Source organism: Pseudonaja textilis, chromosome 2 (genome assembly GCF_049901715.1).
Source record: "Pseudonaja textilis isolate UNSWEBS1 chromosome 2, rPseTex1.2, whole genome shotgun sequence".
In the NCBI taxonomy this organism is placed as follows: Eukaryota; Metazoa; Chordata; class Lepidosauria; order Squamata; family Elapidae; genus Pseudonaja; species Pseudonaja textilis.
Window position 1 is genome coordinate 12,299,546 of NC_141991.1, and position 10,074 is coordinate 12,309,619.

Consider the following 10,074-nt stretch of genomic DNA (forward strand, 5'->3'; position numbering starts at 1 on the left):
CTCTTTCTGCATTGATGTCTTCCAAGTTTTCCAGTGCAAAGAGATTAAGTAATAAAGCTGATGTAATATGATGGCTGTGTTTGTGTGAAAGTTTTTTTTGGGGGGCGGGGGAAGTCTTTAGAGATTTAGCACCAAGGCAACAAATAAATCACTACAATTTGGATAATGGCAGCAAGCCAGAGATGCCATCTCTCTCTCTCTCTTAACTCTAAGGGTCTCAAAAAGCAGCTGCCCATTAAGAGAAGTCACAGGTGAGATGGAAAGATTGAGGATGAGCCAAGAAGTGAGTCACGACAAATTGCTCCATGGCTACCCTTAGGAAATATTTTGATACATTCCACCATCAAGAGAGATTTTTGACATAAACATGAACTCTCAAGCCCCCATATATCGACAAACTACTCCTAAAACTAAAATCTTACAGTATCTCTGGACAGCTGCATAACTGGATAGAAGCATTCCTGTCAAACAGACAACAAATGTCAAAATTGGGAGTGTCCTATCAAATTCTGTACCTGTCAATAGTGGTGTCCCCAAGGCAGTGTTCTAGGACCAACTCTCTTCATACACTACCTAAATGACGTCTGTGATCATATTAAGAGCAACTGCATTCTTTTCGCTGATGATGTAAAGCTGTTCAATATCACAGACAATACTGCTACCCTTCAAAAAGATCTTGACTATGTATCAGAATGGTCAAACAAATGGCAACTTCAAATCTAAACAAATAAATGCTCTGCCTTACGTATTGGCAAAAGAATATCAGAAAATAAAATACAAGCTGAATAGTCAAGATCTTGTTGATGATCCAAGCTCTGTAAAGGACCTTGGAATACTCATCTCTAATGATCTAAGTGTTAGAGCCCACTGTAACTACATAGCCAAAAAAGCACTAAGAGTTGTTAACCTAATCCTATGTAGCTTTTTCTCTGGTAATATCACACTACTAACTAGAGCATACAAAACATTTGCTAGACCAATACTCGAATACAGCTCATCAGTCTGGAACCCACATTACGTATCTGATATTAGCACAGTTGAGAAAGTCCAAAAATATTTCACAAGAAGAGTTCTCCACTCCTCTACTCGTAGAATAACTTATGCCACCAGACTTGAAATTCTAGACCTAGAAAACCTTGAATTACGCTGTCTTCGGTCTGAAGTATGGTATATAAAATCATACATTGCAATGACACAATAGATACAAATTCAAGGTTAACCGCACCAAACTTGATTGCAGGAAATACGACTTCAGCAACAGAGTGGTCAATGTCTGGAATACTCTACCTGACTCTTTAGTTTCTTCCCCAAACCCCCAAAACTTTAACCTTAGACTGTCTACTATTGACCTTACCCCTTTCCTAAGAGTTCGGTAGGGGGCGTGCAAAAGTGCACTAATGTGCCTACCGTCCCTGTCCTATTGTTTCTTTTATTTTTCTTATATGTACCCATTTCATGTATTCATAACTATGTATATACTTATACCTATTATCTTGTAAGTGATTGACAAATCAAATAAATAAAAATAAAAATAAAATATAGCATATATAATTGATGTATGATAAATGATAGACAATAGACTATACATGATAAATGATAGATAAGATAGATGTGATATGCATATATACACACACACACACATACATGGGAAGGGAAGAGACCTTTGAAAATATTTTATATATATACATATACATCATATACATATACATATACATGTATATATACATATACATATATGTTATGACTCCCCTTCGAAATTCAACAAACAAAACGGAAAGCAGTCGCTTCACAACTAAATCAAACGTGAAAAAGTCTTAATAAATAACGGCTGACAGAAACCACAGCATAAGTCTTACTCTGTCCGGCAAACCAGTCCTGGCAATAAATCCTCAACCACAGAGCTCTTTGCTGTAACGTCCTCACTCAAATAGACATTTTGTTTCTGGCAAAAAGCACCAGCTCAGCTGTGTCCTTTTATACCCATTAAGGCAACGTGCTAATTAACTGGCTTGCCCTTCAGATTAACGTTCCCTGGTTCTGACGTCAATCCACGATCTAACAGTCATCAGATTCAAAATTCCTAACAGTACCAATCCTTCCAATCACAACACATATACATACATACATACATACATACATACATATGTATGTATGTACATACACTAGCAGTTAAAAGGAAGAAGCAGCTGCAATCTCACATCACTCTGAGAAGCAAGAGCTGAAGACAGAAGCCTGAAGATGATGAATGAGACTTCATCGAAACGTTGCCTAGATACTTCGAATCTTACGCGGGAGAAAACCCGAACAACCAAAGAAAATATATATATATATATATTTTCTTAAGTTTTCGAGGGTACTTACATGTACAGTATTCAGCTTTGTTCAGGTATTTTCCCATGTCATTATAGTTGTGCTTTTAAAGTTGTCGCAAAGTTTCAGCAGAATCTCATGTGCCATCATCAGGCTTCTGTTCGAACACTATACAGAAGCCTGATGATGGCAGATGAGATGATAGATAGATAGATAGATAGATAGATAGATAGATAGATAGATAGATAGATGATAGATAGATAGATTGATAGATAGATAGAATACTTTATTGGCCAAGTGTGATTGGACACACAAGGAATTTGTCTTGGTGCAAATACTCTCAGTATATATAAAAGAAAAGATACATTTGTCAAGAGTTGAGAATCATAAGGTACAATACTTAATGATAGTCATACGGTACAATAAGCAATCAAATCATACTAGCAAACAGTCAATATAAATTGTAAGTATACAAGTGACAAAGTTACAGTCATACAGTCACAAGTAGGAGGGGATGGGTGATAAGGAGTGATGACAAGATTAATAGTAATAGTAGTGCAGACTTTGTAATAGTTGAACAGGGTTGAGAGAATTGTTTAGCAGAGTGAAGGCTTTTGAGGAAAAAAACTGTTCTTGTGTCTAGTTGTTCTGATGTGCAATGTTCTATAGCATCGTTTTGAGGGAAGGAGTTGAAACAGTTTATGTCCGGGATGTGAGGGGTCTGTAAATATTTTCACAGCTCTCTTTTTGACTCATGCAGTATACAGGTCCTTGATTGAAGGCAGTTTGGTTGCAATTGTTTTTTCTGCAGTCCTAATTATCCTCTGAAGTCTGTGTCTGTCCTGTTGGGTTGCAGAACCAAACCAGACAGTTATAGAGATGCAGATGACAGACTCAATGATTCCTCTGTAGAACTGTATCAGTAGCTCCTTGGGCAGTTTGAGCTTTCTGAGTTGTACTACACTCCTCTGCTCGCAACGGAATACCCTATATCACTAGGCTTGAAATGTTGGGCTTGGACAACCTTGAACTACACTGCCTATGGCTGGACTTAAGCATAGTACACAAAATTATCTGCTACAATGTCCTACCAGTCAATGGCTACTTCATCTTCAACCGCAACAATACAAGAGCACACAACAGATACAAACTAAATGTAAACTGCTGCAAACTTGATTGCAGAAAGTACGACTTCAGGAACAGAGTGGTCAATGCCTGGAATGCACTACCTGTTGTTACATCCTCTAACCCCCACTCTTTTACCCTTAAACTATCCACTATTGACCTCACCCCATTCCTAAGAGGTCTGTAAGGAGCGTGCATAAGTGCACAATTGTACCTACCATCTCTGACCTATTGTCTCCATTTATTTGTACCTATTTCCTATATTCTTACTCATGTTTATACTTGTACCTATTATCCTATTATCTTGTTTATAATTTTACCTATTACCTATTATCTTGGAAGCAAGATAACAAATCAAATGACAAATCAAATAAATAAATAAAATAATCTTCAAAGCTATTCACTCTCTGCCCAAGGAATGAAATCCTGTTAGCAAGAGTTTTAGAAAGATAAAATAATTTTCCCCACCTGGTTCAGCTCTTCCATCTTTGCGATAGCATTTGGGTGGATCCTCAACTTGAAATCCAGGGATTGTCTTCTTTGTTGACTCCCAAATTTCACTTGGCTGACAGACTTATTAATAAAATACACCCAACTTACAATGTCCAGGTCTGCTACCAGCTCTTCATTCTCATCCAGATACACCCCTTTAATGAAATTATTGTAGAACTGAGAACTTTGGAAGAAGGAATGAAGCTGGAATGGAAGAGTACAAATAGATTTAGACAGGATTTTCAAAGGTGTATGGCAAGACCATTTCATTTCAAAGTAGATTTTCCTCTGAATACCTAAAATGAAGGTTTCAGATCCATTTATGAAGTTACTTTAGAGAGACTGTATAAACATTTGAATTGTAACATCTACTGACTTATCACATCACTACATTCAACAACACATACTGTGAAATGGAACAGAGGAAAACTTAAACAAACTGTCAGAATCCTGGTCTTAAAATTATTACCAATAAAAGAACAATTCTGGGATATTGCAAGTTTTCTTGGCCTGTCCTACCTGGTGGAAATAAGCATGCCAAGGTTTCTCTCTTTCTCTCTCTTATCCTATACTAAAAGAACATATGTTGGACTTCAGCAAGGAATTTGACAAAGTAGATCACAATGTACTTCTTGGTAATATAGAACAATATGGGATAGATAATACCACTACCAGATGGATTCACAATTGGCTAACCAACTGCAGCAGTTAGTTTCAGATTCTATAAAAGATTGAATCAAATCTGAATAATTTAGAATATCATAAATGGGAAAAGATATTTATATTCTAAGGGAAACTACTGAATAGAACTAATAACAAAAGAAAAATTAAACAGTGAATGGTAAAATGGGAAGATATTTACAATACAGTTAGGAATATGACCAGTACTACAACAGCAAACCTGAAAGGGAAAAAAATGATGTCTGGTACATCAATGTCTATTGCATCTCCAGCGGACCAAAAAACAATAGAAAAATGTTGAATACGGAAAAGATGAGCAACACGGCCAATATGCAGACGATACAAGCAACATTAACAGCTATTCAGGAAACGATGCTTAAAATGCAGGAGACAATGGTTGTTAGGAATGTAAGTCACCTAACAGTTATTTGGGTTGGACAAACCAGGATAGACATTTTAATACTGCCTCTTTAAAAAAATGCAAAAGTGTAATTGGGTGTGGTTTCTCAAACGTCCATAAGATGGAGCCAGAAACCTGGGTTAGTTCCTGTTCTGGTATTTCTGGAGTCTTTGTCTTAGTCTCAGTGAGTCTCTATTTCTTCTGTTGGAGAGTTGCCATTCCTGTATTGACTGCTATTCCTGGATTTGATGTAAGTCTGATACTGAACTGTTTTTGACACTGGACTTTGATAATTGGATTATCCCTGGATTGAAAACTGACTGATTTACCTGTGAATGACTTTGGATTGCTTGTTTGGACTTTGCTTAATGTTTCTGGAAGTAAAAACCTACATTTACTGTACAGTGTATCTGTGTGCTGTGTGTGTGTATTATTCAAACACTACTCTCAAATACATCTCCCTGTATGCGCTCATTCTCCTAACAGGGAATTACCTCAACAATGGTTAATAACCGTACAGATATGAAGATGGAAATGGGAGAAATGAAGGGTAAGATTCAAAATTTAGAGGAGAAGATGGGAACGATCCAACAGACACTGGAGAAGAATGAACAAAGAATAAAGAATATTGAAACTAAAGCTGAATAAACAGATAAGAGATTGGAAGGGATGGACAGGAAAGTAATAGAGATGAACAGAGACTTAGAAGATTTGATTATCCATCTTGAAATGGAATGTGCAGCATTCTATTTGAGGTTCCAAAATGTAATGGAATCCAAAGATGAAGACCTGGGAGACATAATGTCCCACTTAATAGCAGAGGCTTTGCAAAGGGACCAGCAGGAAATAGTAAAAGAATTAGATGAATTCTACCGAATCCATACAAACTACACCAGATGAAACAAGCTGCCTAGAGAGGTCCACATCAAGTTTGCCAGAAAAAATGTAAGAGACATTGTATATAGAATCACAAAGGACAAGCCGATGGTCTATAAAGAAAATGAGATCACGACCTTGAAACAAATTCCAAGGAGAGTAAGAGAGTTGAGGAAGGACTACAGATCTCTGGCGATACCACTGACTAAATGAAACATCTGGTTCTGATGGCTGGTCCCTGAAGGAATGCTGGTGACGTGGCAAGAAAGAAGAGTAAAAATTGATAGTATTGAAAAGGTGCAAGAACTTTACGATCAGTTGATGGAAACAGAGGAAGAGGGGAGCAGTAAGGAAGAGTCAGAAAGCAAGAGTCAGGAGGACCAACAAGAAGATCAGCAACAGGGAATACAGGAAACAGACCAAGAAGAGAGAGGCAAAGAAAAGAGAGAATACTCAAGGAGAGAAGGACTAAGAACAAGACCCCAAAGAGAAGCAAGAACAAACAGAAGATTTAGGTAGACTCAGAATTAACAATGGAAGAAGAGATTAAATTACTCTCAATAAACATCAATGGATTAAACTCCCAGATCAAGAGGAAACAAATATTAACTAACTAAAATGTTGATATTATATGCCTACAGGAGGTACATATCCAAAAACAGCATAAAAATATCTAGAATATCCCAAGTTGGGTGTATTATTTACAGCACTGGCAGATCAAAAGAAACGGGGGGTAATAATTTACGTTAAAAAAAGGGATAAATGCAAAAAAAATCTATGCAGATGAACAAGGCAGAATTTTAATGATACAAATTAATTTACATCAAAAACAATTACTATTAGTGGGGATATATGACCCTAATGATAACCAGAAGTTTTATAAGGGATTATATAATAAAATAATTAGTGTAGGTGAAGAAAATATTTGCTTGATAGGGGACTTTAATGCCATTGTTGATGTCAAAAAGGACTATATTAGTATGGAAGGGACTAGGAAGAAAAAAAAAGAGAATTTTACCCCCCAAAATTTTTGATTTAACACATGAGACCAATTTGGAAGATATATGGAGGAAGAGGAATCCAAATGAGAAGAAATATATGTTTTATTCTAGTCCACAAAAATATATGGTATGGGTTAATGGGGCAATCAAGAAAGACATTAGTGAAGTAGAGATAATGCCTAATATATGGGTTGACCATAGCCCGGTTAAAATTACATGGAAAGGGCATAGTAAAAGGAAAAGGAGATGGATATTAAATTCACAAATACCAAAGGAAAAAGAATATATCTCAAGAATGAAAAATGAGTTAGAAACATTCTTTAAGGTTAATCTAAAGCAACATACTAGTTTACAAAATTCATGGGACACTACAAAGGCCTTCATGAGAGGCATATCAATAGCCTATATAGCTAAGAAAAATGGAAGAAACAGAACAAATTACAAGAAAGGATTAAAAAATTTGAATATGAGCTCCAAAAAGACCCAAAGAATATGAAAGTTAAGAAAGAAGTACGGATGATTAGACATGAACTAAATTTGATAGATATTGAGGAAAATGCACGTAACTTAAAAACTCTTAAACATAATTTCTTTGAATCAACCAATAAACCAGTAAGGTGGTTGTCCCATAAATTAAAAATAGAGAAAGAGAAAAGACTAATTCAGCAACTCAAGGATGAGGAAGGGACAGGGTATTATCAGATGGAGGAGAAAAAGAGAATTGCGCAAAGGTATTTTGGCGAGCTTTATAAGCAAGAAGATGTTAGGGAAGAAAACATTAGATACTACTTGGAGGGAAACGGTCTGAGCCCAATCTCAGAAGAAAACAGAGAAGTATTTAATAAAGAAATAATATTAATAGAGTTACAAAAGGCGATACAAAAACAAAAAAATAATAAAACACCAGGCCCGGATGGTCTACCAAGTGAACTATATAAAAATTTATCTGAAATATTTGAACCAATATTACTGGAACTATATAATGAGGCATTAACGCAAGCTAGACTTTGAGGTCCTGGTCCAAGGCATACATCTCCTTAATTGCAAAAGATGGCACTGATCAACAATTAATTACGAACTATAGGCCAATCTCATTACTAAATACGGATTACAAGATATTTATGACAATATTAGCAGAAAGAATGAAACCAATTTTGAGTGAACTTATACACACAGACCAGAATGGTTTCCTGACAAATAGACAAATTAAAAACAATATTAGGACAGTACTAAATTCAATTGAATACTATGAAGCTCATCCAGAAAAACAGGCAGCTTTAATTTTTTTGGATGCACAAAAAGCATTCTTAATTGGAAATTCATGCTATATCAAATTAAAAAGCTGAATTTTGGCACTAATATAAAAAAAACACTACAAGAAATATACTCAAATCAAAAAGCAAGTGTATTATTAAATGGAGACCATACTGAAGATTTTGAAATTGCAAAACGAGTTAGACAAGGGTGTCCTCTGCTATTTATCTTGTCTTTAAAAGTGTTGCTAGCTGCAACCAGACAAAACCCAGAGATTTATGGAATTAAGATTAGAAATGAGGAATATAAAGTTCAGGCATTTGCCGATGATTTGGTATTTATAATGGAAGATCCAATGAATTCAGGACCAATATTTTTGCAACAAATAGAAAAATTTGGGGAAGTAGCAGGATTTAAAATAAATAAAAATAAAATAATAGTCAAAAACTGTACAACAAAGCAGAGAATAGAATTAGAAAATACAATAGGACTGCAAATAGTAAAAAAGGTGAAATACCTGGGAATTTGGATATCACCCAGATGTTCATCATTAAAAGAGGACAATTATGTCAAACTGATTAAGCAAATCAGAAAAGAATAGGAATTATGGGCCAAATTGAAACTGTCTATATTAGGAAGAATAGCAACGTTGAAAATGCATACTTTACCAAAATTAATATATCTATTCCAAATGATTCCAATTAAATTAGGGAAATCTTTTTTTATAGAACTAAATAAAATGACATCCAAGTTTGTCTGGTTGGGCAAGCGGCAATGTATTAAATTGAAACTATTGCAAGTTAATAGGAGCAGAGGCGGTCTAGGACTACCAGAATGGGGGCTTTATTATCAGGCAGTGGTGTTGAGTTGGGTTAAGGATTGGATTAAATTAAGAGACAAGAGAATCTTAATATTAGAAGGACATGACCTCTTGATAGGTTTGCATGCATTTTTGTGGGAAAATAAAAGTAATTTCAATCAACACCTAATAAGAGATTCATTGATTACAATTTGGAAAAAAATCAAAGGTAAACACTATACAGAAATCCCACAATGGCTGTCAACCATGGAAGCCATAATATATCCAAATAGATTAGACCTACAGAAAATGGTAAACTATGAAGAACGATTAGATAGCCAAGGGAAATTAAAATCAAACCAAAAACTGAAAGAAAATGGAATGTTAATCAATTGGTGGCCATATTTGCAAATTCAAAATAAATATAAAAAGATTCAAAAGATTTTGGATTTGACAAAGGGCAGAACCAACTAGATAAAATATTAATGGGACTGGAACAAAAACTTATAACTAAAATATATAAATATTTATTAGATTTTAAAATGGAAGAGGAAATAGTCAAAAGTACAATGATTGCATGGGCACAGAATTTTGGATACCCTATAGAATTAGAGGAATGGGGAAAAATATGGAATATAAATTATAAAGTAATGATATCTGCCGCATACTAAGAAAACATATATAAAATGTTTTATAGATGGTATTTAGCCCCAACAAAATTGGCAAAAATCTATTCCAATATGAGTCCTAAATGTTGGAAGTGCAAAAAAGTTGATGGTACATTTTATCACATGTGATGGATATGCCCCGAGGCCAGGATATACTGGATCCAAATTAAAAATTGGTTAAAAGAGATTACTAACTATCAGATTGAGCTCAGACCGGAATCCTTCCTATTAGGAATTATTAAAGAAAGACTACCGAAAGAAGTAAAATACCTAGTGTTACATATTATAACAGCCGCCAGAATAGCCTTTGCACAGGTATGGAAAACACCAAATACCCCTAATGAAGAACTAATAATACACAAAGTAACAGAAAGTGCTGAGATGAATATGTTAACAATGAAATTGAAAGAAAAAGACGACTCTGAATTCTTTACAATTTGGAACAACTGTTTTTCTTTCTCCTATGAA